This window comes from Wyeomyia smithii, chromosome 1 (assembly GCF_029784165.1).
Source record: "Wyeomyia smithii strain HCP4-BCI-WySm-NY-G18 chromosome 1, ASM2978416v1, whole genome shotgun sequence".
Taxonomy (NCBI): Eukaryota; Metazoa; Arthropoda; class Insecta; order Diptera; family Culicidae; genus Wyeomyia; species Wyeomyia smithii.
Window position 1 is genome coordinate 32,196,855 of NC_073694.1, and position 13,772 is coordinate 32,210,626.

Genomic DNA, 13,772 nt, shown 5'->3' on the forward strand with positions numbered 1-13,772 from the left:
TGTAAAACAGGGTGTAAACGTTGTTCCAACAACATACGATAAATAATAGAATTGCATACATTTTTCGTGAAAGAGTCAGTGAAAGTATTTCTGAACAATTGGCGATCTTACATTTTTAAAAATTGATAATTATAAGTATTAGGGTGGGGAAAAGTGATCGTTTTTTTGGTTCCTTTTGGGGCCCCAAACAACCCTAAACTTACCTGAAGTCGATTGGTTTTGTCTCCGCTTGGCGCATTGCATTTCAAATTTGTATAGAAATTTATATGGGAAAACCTACTTTTTTGGATTTACCTTCCTAGAGAGCTCAATAATGCTCTAATAATGCACTACATTATGTTAAAGTATAGTATATTAGATGCCTAACAACTTTGCAGAGGTCACTGAAGAGCTAGAAAGTCCCTAAAAAGAGCTATAGCTGTTCAAAGTTGAATATGTCGATTTAAATGCAGAAAACCTTGTATTCTGCCAACATTACCAATGTACCGGCGTCGTAACGAGTTTATACACTCAGCTGGATCAAGCAAACAAATTTAGGCCTATATTCTAGGCGTAGAAGTAATCTACAACGTGTTTCAAAGCTTACTTCTGATGGAAATCTGACTGACGCCGGTACACTGTGGCAGAAAAAATGATTTGCAACATAAATTTGGACATACTCAACTTTGAACAGCTGCAGTATTTTTTGGGACACCTTAGCTCTTTACTGTCTTCGGACAAGTTGTTGGGCATCAAAAAACCTACCATTTGACGTTATGAAACCAATGGTTTGAGCCATTTTGAGCTTTTTTGAATGGAAATTGCATAAAAGTTGGTTTTTCCATACAAATCTCCATATAAATTTGAAATGCAATGCGCCAAGCGGAGGCAAAACCAATCGACTTCCGATACATTTAGGATTGTTTGGGGCCCCAAATAGAACAAAAAAAACTTAGTTCTGGCTTTCTGCTATCAAGTTTCGTTTTTTCCATATATCGATGGGATCCTAATAAATATGTCATTTTTTAGAATCATTTTGTTTAATACAAATAAAAAAATCATGTTTTTAATCTGTGCACTGAGAAAATGGAAGTTTCATCAACTTAACGAAAGCTGCCAGCTTTTCGTGTCATTTTGGTCAATGAATTCAAATTCCTTATATGGTAGGGTAAAAATATTTATCCATAATTTGTACAACTTTTAAAGGAATTGGCGAAAATTGCGGCAAAAAAGTTTAAAAGTTCCGAAAAATTAGAATCATTAATGACGCTAATTTTCTGCATACGAATGAGCGATTTCACCCGTTTTGATTTTGTTACCTTTTGAAGTTGCTAGAAATTTGGCCTTCGGAACGCTAATCGCACATGTGATAAATTTGCAGAAGATATATAAATTTACCAAGAAATGTGTATGTTTTTCAATAAATTTAAACCAATCTACAGTCTATTTATCTACATTTTATTTTTAAAATTGCAATCCTTTTTACAGCATTTAAGAGCAATCTTTGTTTACCATCATAAGTGACAAATTTAACCTTGTAGCAATCCAAGCAATAACAGTTCATGCTCTTACCATTGTTCTTTAAACCCGTTCAATGACTTCTAGAGTTAAACTAAAGCTCATTACAGTGAGCGGAATATGTAGCTTTCCTCAAAGCGAAGGAAAAAACCATAACGAAACATCTAACTAAGATTTCTGCTTGATTTTTCGAGACCCGATATAATCGGTCATGTAGCATAGAGGCACAATTTAACCGTTTTTAAAACTGTTTTTCCTGAGCGAGGCTAAATACATCCTTGGGAGGGTTACATTACCATTAGTAGAGGTTACTAAAAACGGCAAACAATTGACGGAACAATAATATTCAATTACTTAATTAGAATACTTAATGTTTTAATTTGTTTAAAAAGTTTCGTTTCTCCAATAGCGCAGTATTAAAGAAAATATTATTCTTAAAAAGATTTTCCGAATTGCGCGATAATTAAATTAATTTTTTGCACACAGAACGATGTTCAACAATCAACTCATATTGAAATATGATTATTTTTTACAATATTTGTTTAAACATAAAAAAGAGAACCATTTGTCGAATGACTTCTAGAAAAAAACATCGTATCGCACAACTTCTGAAATAACGCATTTTTCTGGTGAATCTGTCAAGAATTACTACAGGAATTGAGAATAAGGTTTCTTAAAACGATTTTTGAGGATTGAGTTTTTGGAAGAATTTTTCTGTTTGAAAGCGTTTTTGTTGGAGAAAATTGTTCTCCTTAGGAGTGCCCAGTTTGATTTGTTCAGAAGATTTTTTGGCAACTAAATTGTCTAACTAAAAAACTTATTTCGAAATAAATCTGAAATGACCGATTTCTTGTCAAAATTACTTTTTGTTTTTTGAAATAAATATTTTTCAGTTTTGAATCAATATTTTAAAATTAAAATTCAGACGATTTCCTAGGAGCCATTCTATCTTTTGTTGTATTTCAAGAAAGGGAGCCTAAATACAGATATATATATATATATATATATATATATATATATATATATATATATATATATATATATATATATATATATATATATATATATATATATATATATATATATATATATATATATATATATATATATATATATATATTTTTTTTTTTTTTTGTTTCAGGTGGAGGGGAAATTTGCATCCAAACCCCTGAGGTGACCAACCTCAGGGAGTGTGGGGTTGGTTTGAATCAGTGTTATATATATATATATATATATATATATATATATATATATATATATATATATATATATATATATATATATATATATATATATATATATATATATATATATATATATATATATATATATAAATATATATATATATATTATTTTGGTAAGGATTTTTTTTTGCAAATAAAATTCGTACCAAAAATAGCAAATATTCGCTTCGTCTAATACCTGCTTTAGTCTGGTGAAAATTGTGGTTGAGAAAGCTTGTCAAATTCCGAACAACATTTGAGATTAGGTTATATATTCGGCTTTTTAGATGTACAGTTAGGTCTTTTTCTTGACGTTTTTTTACGGAAGTTGCTTTCCTCCATTACTTGTAAACGGTACAAAAAATCGACCTCATTTCAATCACGTTTTCCGTTTTAGGCCAGTTTGCCGGAAAATGTACAATTTAGCTTAAATATTCAACATTTAAAATATTGCATTTTGGTCTGGTTTGATTGACCGCTATCCTATTTAAACGAGTTTCAAACATTTCAGGACGGTTTTTGGAACTCGAAAAAGTCTTTTTTACGCGGGTCAATTTGGAACGCATCTCTGGCGTAAAAAAAGTATCTTAGCGTGATGTTAAAATGTAATTCCTGGGCTCGTACAATACTGGTCTAACAAATCAGTTGTCGTATGTTCGACTGCCGGCTCAGGAGACATTGTTAGTGTCAATAGTAGAGCAATTCCACAAAAAAGCGGACAACCTATTAAATCAACCATTTTTGATTTGGCTGAAACTTTGCATAGCTGTTTCTATAAGCAAAAGACGCCTATTTGAGCTATTTGTTAAATTTTTTGGAACACGACTCATTTTTGAGAAGATATTGAAAAATGCTATTTTGGAAGATATTGATGATTACAATTATTTTGTATGAAGTCTTCGGCAAAGCTGTAGATGATAATATTGTCTTTCCGAAATAAATATGGGTCATTCCATACGAAGTGTACATGCCACTTGGGCATGACCATCACAGATTTTGTTCAAAGTTGGGGGAATTATTCATCTACTGTCACTTTAGAAAAATCCCAATTTTGGTGTCGATTGGATATCCCCCCGCTCTCCAGGACCCCCCTCTTTATTGCAAAATCGCGAAATTTTTGTCAAAAATCTCTTTTTTCCTTTTCTTACAATTCATAGACGTAAGATGTCCGAAAAATACTGATAGATGATTTTTGAAGAAAATAAACCAAGGAATCCAGAAAAAATATGAGTTTTGACCAGAAGTGTTGCCAGATAAACTATTTCGTAATTAATTTTTCGTTAAAATGTTATATCTCAAGATTGGCTCATATTACCACGGAGTGATAAATGTTTAGTGTAACGTAAAATTTTCCAAGAAATACGATGAAATCATCAAATTTGAAATAAAATTAGCTGCATTTGCCGAAAAATGCAAATTTAGTTTATAAATACAAAAATAATCTATTTGGCAACACTTCCGGTCAAAAATAATATTTTTTCTGAATTCCTTGGTTTATTTTCTTCAAAATAAACCTATCACTATTTTTCGCGTGTCTTACGTCTATAAATTATAAAACAAAGTAATTACAAAGTTTACAACTTTTTTCGTAAAAATGTTATATCTCGAGATTGGCTCATATTACCTCGGAATGATAGTTGTTTCTTATGTGAAATGTTCCAAGGAACACGATGGGATTATCAAATTCAAAATAAAAATGGCTGCATTTGCCGAGAAATGTAAATTTAGTTTTCAAATAAAAAAATAATCTATCTGGCAACACTTCCGGTCAAAACTTATATATTTTTCTAGTTTCCTTGGTTTATTTTCTTCAAAAATAATCTATCAGTAATTTTTGGACATCTCACGTCTATGAATTGCAAGAAAAAGAAAAAAAAGATTTTTGACAAAAACTGCGCGACTTTGCAACAAAGAGGGGGGTCCTGGAGAGCGGGGGGTATTCCAATCGACACCAAAATTGGGATTTTTCCAAAGTGACAGTAGATGAATAATCCTCCCAACTTTGAGCAAAATCTGTGATGGTCGTGTCCAAGTTTCTGCCAAGTTTCGTGGTCACTTCGTATGGAATGACCCATATACACTCAAAAAAATTTTTTCTTGTTAAAAAGAGTTAAAACAAAAATTAAAAATTAATTATCTTAAAGAGCTTATATTTTAAAAATCTCATTTTTTGTAAAAAATCTACAAAACATTGAAATCAAGTAAAAAAAGTTAATATTTAAAAAAAAATTTTTTTTGGAAGGACAAAATTGTTATCTAAAATTTTGCCGAAGACACTATGCCAATCAAAAAAACCGTTTTGGCTGTAGAAATATTTTTTATTTCCTATGAAGCACTCTATGGGGAATTAAAAATATTTTTACAGTCAAAACGGTTTGTTTGATTGGCATAGTGTCTTTGACAAAGTTGTAGATAATTATGTGAAAAAAATAAATCAGAATTTTTTTCAAAAAATTATAACATTTTTTCCCTGATTTCTCTATGATCGGACCGGTTTAATTGTGTAGGTAATCTTTTGTAGATTTTATAAAAAAGTTAGATTATTTAAAATGAGCTTTTTCAGTTAAATAATATTTAATTTTTATTTTACTTTTTTTTCACAAAAAAATATTTTATGTATAAGTGTATATTTATTTCGAAAAGACAAAATTATTATCTACAACTTTGCCAAAGACTTCATACAGATCAAACAAACAGTTACAGCCCCAAAATATTTGCAATCATCAATACCTTTCTAAAATAGCATTTTCAATAGCTTCTCAAAATCGAGTCGTGTTTCAAGAAATTAAACAAATAGCACAAAGTGGTATATTTTGCCTATAGAGTCTATGCAAAGTTTCAGCTATATCAAAAATGACAATTTAAAAAATATATTAAAGTAGGACATTTTTTGTGGAACTGCTCAGTGTCGTAGCACTAATACGGCCAGTTATGCTTTAAAAAAGCAAGCAACTGTTTATCCTAATTATTACGGAGATTTGTAAGGTGAGCCTAATACTAAATTACATTCCATCTAGTTGGAGACAAATTGAAGTTATTTTCATGCCAAAAGCCGGAAAACGAGATAGGACAATCCCGAGAGCGTTTAGGCCAATTAGTTTAACTTCCATCTTTTTGAAAACTATGGAAAAATTAATCGACTATCATATTAATACAGTATATATGAAATCCAATCCATTAAGCAAATTTCAATTTGCTTACAAAAACAACGTATCAACCACTGACGCGCTACATATGTTAGTGGGAAAAATCGAAAAATCCAGCCATGCCAAGAAAATTTCCCTGGCAGCCTTTCTTGATATTGAGGGAGCATTTGATAATGCGTCTCACAACTCAATAAAAATAGCCTCGGAAAGGCATCGCATAGACAGGAACACAATAAAGTGGATTCATGCCATGTTAATAAGACGCGGAATAACGGTTAAATTTGGGGACACGTCCCTAACAAGAAAAACTACAAAAGGATGCCCTCAAGGAGGGATATTATCTCCCCTGTTATGATCATTAATCGTAGACGATCTTCTTCGGAGCCTATCGGAAATCGGCTTCGAAGTGATAGGTTTTGCAGACTGCAAACTGCACTTAATCTCACAGCTGAATGGTGTAGGCGAGAAGGGTTGAGTGTAAATCCATCCAAAACAACTATTGTTCCTTTCACTAGAAAAAGGAAATACATTATTCCTAAATTGCGATTGGAAGGCATCGATATGAAGCTTTTCACTTAAGTCAAATATTTGGGAATTATACTTGACCAGAAACTAAGCTGGAACACTCCAATAGAACAAACAATTACCAAGGCCACAAACGCCCTATGGGTATGCAGCAGAGCCATTGGAAAACGCTGGGGTCTCAAACCCAGCATGATACATTGGAAATACAAAACGATAATTATACCCAGAATAACATACGCCTAGTTAGTTTGGTGGCCCAAAACCACTGAAACATCCACTCAAGCTAAGCTTGGTAAAATCCAAAGATTGGCCTGTGCATCGATTTTTGGAGCTATGAGAAGCACTCCATAAAAAGCCCTAGATGAAATACTTCACCTTCTTCCACTTTATCAGGCGGTTCAACTAGAAGCGGAAAAAAGTGCTCTAAGGCTAAATCTACAGTGCAACCTAGAAGAAGGATATCTAACAGGACACCTGAGAATACTGAAAGATTTCCAAATAAATAATCTAATAAAAAGTAAGGATGATTGGCTGGAGAGGAAACCAAATTTCGAAATTCCCTACAGAATATTAGAGATAGAACGAGAAAGTTGGCAACAAGGTGGACCCAAAATTCGGGATGGTTCACTTTGCTTTTACACAAACGGTTCTAAAATGAATGGTTCCGCGGGTGCGGGATTCACAGGATCAGGAATTAATAATTTTTTCCATGGGACAGTGACCAACAGTATTCCAGGCGGCAATATACGCGATAATAGAATGCACGAATACGTGTCTGAAAAGAAATCATCGACACACAAATATTTGCATTTTCTGTGATGGTCAGGTAGCACTTAAGGCCCTGAATTCTCCTTTCTGACACTCTAAACTAGTGTGGGAAAGCATCCTGTCGCTCCGAAAGTTAGCTATGAAAAACCAGGTTAACTTATACTGAGTTCCTGGTCATTGTGGAATCGAAGGATGCGAGAAGGCCGACTTACTAGCCAGACAAGGGTCATCTACTAACTTTGTTGGCCCAGAACCTTTCTGTGGAGTCTTCCCGCGCGCTCTAAAAGCTGAACCCGGTGAATGGGAGAAAGCGATCATCAAAGCAAACTGGGATGTCATAAGCGGATTACGACAGTCGAAAAGATTCATAGAGCCAAATCGCGAGGAGAGCCTCGTGCTGCTTAGGTTAAATAAGAAAGACTTAAGGACATTCACAGGTCTTATTACAGGGCACTGTCCGAGTAAGTATCATCTCAAGAAGATAGGCAAACTTGATGATGATAAATGTCGCCTGTGTGGCATCGAAAGCGAAACTTCAGAACATCTACTTTGCGAATGCCGAGTATTAATACAACGCAGATTGCGTATTTCCGGTAAGGGACACATAGAACCTGCCGAAATTTGGAGGCAAAGTCCTGGTGAGGTAATAAACTTCATACGAAGTGCGTTGCCCAACTGGGATAAATGTGCAATGTAGCAAGGTCATCAAATCGCCAAATAGTGATGTACCTGCTCGTACGAACTTAGAGTAAGGTGAAGCATACTATAATAGATCAAACAATGGTCGCAGTGGTTCAGTCTTCTACAAGGGAAAAAATCGTAGCACTAGTTTCGCAATCGTCCTGTATATACACCAAATAGTTGGCCGCGCTGTCTGTGCATAGTAAAAAAACAGAAGGTCAATTTCCGATAACCGAATGTAGCACCAACAACGTTTTGCTTTGCTGTCTGTTCTGTCATGCATAACCCATCTACCAGCCGCGAGAGCAAGCAAAAATTAACTTGTCTCAGATCATCCAGATGCAAAGGGGCTGACTAACGTCGAGTACGCACACGAATGGGTAGCAAAGGTGGAACGAAAACAGCGAAAAACCTGCTTCATTGATCTTCCGAATCTGTATAGATGTAGGCAATCCACTGCTGGCGAGCTGATCAGAATAGTAATTTTTTTGAAAGAGCGAAATCTTTTCATCACTTTCAGAAGAACTGGTTCTTTTGATCAGCTCGCAGGCAACCCACTCGCGAAGAGCTAGTTTTTTTTTTCGATAGAGCAAAACATTTCGTGCTTTCAAAGAATTGGCACTTCTGATCAGCTCACCATTTGAAAGAAAAACACCAACATTGAAAATTGAAACTTTTTGACATTCTAAAACCCGCCTACTTTTTTCCAATAAAATACAATGGGTTGACATTCATTCTTCACCAATCACTCCACAGAAAGCAACAGTGAAACTAAACCAAAGTTTCTAAGTCATAGGTCAATTTGAAGAGTTATTCTTTAATTGATAATCATGATTGTAACAACGCCAACAAATACAGTCTGGTTGAAAATGACTTGGATAAGTTTTTGGACGTTTTTCAGTGATATTGCGCGAATCGAACATGAATTATTTAGACATTTATTATTTAAAACTTTAAAATCGAGATTTCTCGAGATCTAGTTGATGGATTTTTAAAAAGATTCACTCAAAGGTGTAGAATAGGGTGTCTCAAAATATCGATGTTAAAAAAGTCTAGGTGCTCAGCCCTAAATTGAAAGATAATGTTATTCACAGCATTTTCGTAGAACATTTCGACTCTCTAAAAAATTGTTTTCAGGTTGCCGAAATGTGATTTATGAAAAAATGACTTTTTCAAGCTACAAAACCACTCCTTTGCACTTTTTTCAATTCTGCTCGATTCTTAATTTTTTCTATATATTTTGACGTGGGACTACGTCTTTGTTTTCTATACTGGTATACATTCTGTAAAATTGAAAAGTAAACTGGCAAATGTGGCGTCAGATTTCAAACGATAATAACTGCATAACCACATGATAAATAACAATATCCAATATGTTGGTGGATAGATAAAATGTTGAAAAATTTTGTAATACAATAGTTATCATTATTTTTTCATTGCAAAGCGGTAATAATCGATAAAAAGTGTCAAGGACAAATTTACGCGAACAATGAATCAATCACATGCGCCAGACGACATGAATAGACACCAAGCGTTCCCTGTGATATTCTCTGTATCAATATCCAAAACAAATTAACATAGTCTACCCATCCTAACAGGTCAATTTATGTTTCCTTCCATGAATCTAGACTAATTTGATGTCTCGAAGGTAAAGGTTTTTCGAAAAGTTTGAAACAACCCCTTTTCTTGAACAATTTATAAACCTGCTGTTAGAGCGTAATAGGAACTGATGTCTTGAAAGAAAACATGCTGGTAAAAGCAACAGTACCGTAGAGTATATCGTCAGTAGAATTCAATACTGGCACAACTCAAAATTCTTAGTTTCAAGAAAAACGCGTTTGTAAATTTGCGTCAAAAATTTTTTTTTGCTTTTCCGTGAAAAATTTAAATTTAAAGACTTCCCATTTTTGTTGAATTTGTTTAGATCTATCATGTGTTGTAAACCCATTTTTCGGTCTTTTCAGGGTTATTTTAGATTTGTGCAATAATGGCACATCTACTCATATTTCTGGAATTATTGTGAATTTGGAAACGGGTCTTTGTGAAAAGAAACTTCATAGTATTTGGCATCGTTTGCCATCAATAACTCAAAACTGCAAAATTTTGAGTTGTGCCAGTTATGAATTCAACTGACGATATGTGGAGCAGAGCGCCGGTAGTTTCTCGTCGTCTATCATTGCAGCGAGCACGACTTCTATTCGCGTGCGTTTGAAACTGCAATGCTGCTACTGATGGTGATTGAAAGTTTATCTCATGAATATGATTACCATAAAAACCATGAATTACTCAACAAGAATTGAACATTTTTGCAACGATTACAAAGTATGAAGTTTTTTCCATTTACTAAAATCTATTCAGATTTTTTTTTTAAATTTCAACATTGTTAGATTTTTTTTTTGTTTTTGTCTTTACGAATAAAATAAAATTTACTTATATTAGCTGTCTTCGTAAAACAGTGAATGTAATTGTTAGCAAATGTAACAAACTTGTGAAGCAAAAAAATGAATCTTCTCTAGCGTTTCGTTGTAATTGTTGAAATGTTGTTGTAATTGTTGAATGTTGTTTACACAAAAAAACACTACTGGCACAACATCACCAGGTGTAAATTCTTTCGAGTGTAATTGAATATATTTCTGAAAAAATGAAGGGAAGGTGTGAATTAAAATACGTAAATCACTGAACAAACGAATTTATTGTCTTTGTAATTCGGTAATTACAGTATTTAGTCTCACGTCACCATTTTATACAACCCTAGGGCTATACACCTTGTAGAATTTTTATTTTTGTGGGATTTTTTTGAAATATTTTGCATGGTTCAGTTTAGCTTTGCATGCAGTTATTTGACTCCCAGAGCCCATTACATATCACAGAAAAATTAATTTTTTCCATAATTTTCAGATAAAATCTTTCAAAACACAAATAAAATTTTTTTTTGATCAAGAACTAAAATTTTCATTGCAAAGTGGGTTTATGACGATGATTTACATGACAAAAGATCCTTGATATCTTATCGGGGGCTGAGATAATGGCATTTTCATATGTGATGAAAAATTATAATCTGTTAAATAACTGTTTTGTTTTGGGAGATAAACAAATGCATTTTTAGATAGCTGATAACTTAGTAGAAGGTTTAAAAATTCGGGAAAATCTGTGAAAAAAGTTAGAACGAAAATTGTGATTTCTAGTGCCTTCTAATAGAAAACTTTATGTTGCTTGTAATATGCAAGAGATAGGAACATAATGTCTTCAGTAAAGTCTGTTGTTTTAAGATAACCTAAAAGATAACCTTTTTCGAAAACACCTTTCGTCTATCTTATTCCGAATAAAGAGTAAATTTCTTATCTCACTCATTGGTGGTTTGATCACCCTTCCTTCTACATTCAAAGATGCATTTTAGAATACCCTGAAACTTCGCCGAACATACCTTATGGCTATAATCAACATTTAAATCACTGTTCAATTAATCGCACAAAAACGGCAAAATAAAACGCTGTGCAATGGAGCTATTGAGCTTTAGTGGCATTTTTATGAAAATGCATTGTTTTCATCACATGTAAAAATGCCAATATCTCAGCCCCCCGATAAGATATAAAGGATATTTTTTCATGTAAATTTTCGTCTTTGCAGCAAAAATTTCAGTTCTTGAACAAAAAATTCTGCATCATTTTAAAATTTCAGTTCTTGATAAAAATTATGAGAAAAATCACTTTTTTGTGATGTTCAATGGCCTCTGTGAGTCAAATAATTGAATGCGATGCTGAGCTGAACCATGCAATATATTCAAAAAGAATCCCACAAAAATAAAAAAATATATGGAGAAATTTTCTAATCGAACAGAATTGAAAAAAGAGCTAAAGAGTGGTTTCGTAGCTAAAAAAGTCATTTTTTCATAAATCACGTTTGGGCAACCTGAAAACAATTTTTTGGAAAGTCGGAATGTTTTACAACAATGCTATAAATAACATTATCTTTCAACTTAGGGCTGAGCACCTTGACTTTTTATGGGACAGCCTAGTGTAGAATGACCTCAAGAATTTATCTCCATACTCGGATTTTTTTAAGTTTATACATTACATTATTAAAAAATTGGTTAGTTCTTTTGCCGCGAGAAAACGAATGGTCTAGCCTTCCTTTTCACATGTTGCTGTAACTTGAACTTTTGTACAATCGATTTGACAACCTTTTAGTGGCATGAGGTTAAATCCAGCCAAAACAGCACGGAGCCCGTTTGCTGCTGCAGGAACTGCAGGAATTTTTTTTTTTGAGACACTTGTTGACCTAATCTTCGTGGTTGATAGTACCGGTTGTTTTCTGCTAGCATTAGCTATACCACCTACCGAGCAACGCACTAGCTGTTTGAATAAACCATTGGGTAGTTTAGTCAATGGTCAATTCTTAAAAATTCTGTTCAAGGTTGGAGCAGAAATCGACTTTTTGAATTTTGTTTGACGGCAGGGCTCAAAAGTTTTGTCCTCTCGATAAAAGTTTCCATGAAACATTGCAGCTCAATCGTACAGCAGCCTCTTTCCCAAAAGCAGGTTTAGTCACAAAATCCCATTACCACACCTTTCCTTTGCATAGTCTGAAATGTTGTATTTTCACGACATTTCTTGTCGAAATAAAGTGCTGATACTAGACACCTTGTTTACCACCTTGTAGCAAAGGCAGCCTCAGGCGTAAAAAAAAAGTAGCGATAAGGTATTCTTACCTGGTAGCTATTGTTTCTTATTGAACTGTTTTTCTTCGGTTTTTCAGCAGGTTAGGATTAAGCAGAATTTGTTCTACGAAATCAATCTAGCAACAGACTTGATTTCGGTAATCGATTTTGACATGGTTTGAGGCTATTTACCCCGAAGTCCGATTGTGCAGAAGTTTGTAAACTTTTTTTTCGAGAAGATGACACTTATGAATCCTAGGACCTCCGCCGTAAATCTTCTACCTCTCATTTAGTTGAACAATGTACTCAGGCGTTAATATGAACGCTCTCGTGACTATGTTGAAAAACTATTAATAGAGATTCACAGATTGAGATTATGCATAGATTCGCTATCTAGAGTCGAAATATATAAACTATTTATAAAACTTTTTTGGAAACTATCGAAAATTTTTCAAAAATCTTCCAATCCTGTCCAAGTAATTAGAGATGAAAATCATTTTCCGATAATCAATAAACAGGAAGTTCAAAGACCTACTCAGTAGTTTGAGAGTTTTATTATTCGAATTTTAATTTTGTGAGCCAAATTGAATATGAAGTCATTCGTTAATAACAAATTTTTTTCCATGTATTTCTGCAGAAATAGTTCAAGTTATTTAAAATGAAATGAAACCAAGTGCCAACAATTTCCAAAACATGGGAGCACCTGAAGACAATGAAATTTTAAAAATTTTAATTATTATCTTCGTGAGAGCAAGCTATCAAAGTATGAATGTTCAAATGATACGGACTTAATTTTCTTTGTAAAAGCCAGACAGGTGCGCAAAGTCTAATTCAAATCAAGAGAGATTAAAATTTTGCGACATTTTGGCTGAAAGTTATTCACAGTTTCTCTTATGTTTGAAAAAAAAGGGTAAAATTCAAGCTATAGTGGCATTTTGAATTAAGAAAAAGTAGAGGGCTGTATTTGAGACCAGCGAAAGGACTCCCGATCAGGTCGAGCTGAAAATTTTCTCGACTGGGGCACGGTGTATCGTTGTACTTATCCTACAACATGCAAAATGTACCGAAAACAATATCGATAACGAATTCTCTCAACTAATCTAGTTGATCTAGACCGCATTACCACCCCCAGGTTAGCGGGCAATATTGTTCTGTTATATTCTACTCAGAACGCAGAATTAGTATAGGAAGAATCATGAAACTGTATTCAAATTGCAATCAATCAAAAATCAATTTTACGCTAGTTAAGTATTGAAATCGTCATTTTAGAAACAT

At 33.6% G+C, this 13,772-nt stretch overlaps 1 protein-coding gene across 1 annotated transcript in view; it reads left to right on the forward strand.

Annotated features, from left to right (window-relative positions):
• LOC129719073 (uncharacterized) overlaps window positions 1-13,772 on the forward strand; it is a 57,637-nt gene that overhangs the window by 18,524 nt on the left and 25,341 nt on the right. The window lies entirely within an intron of this gene.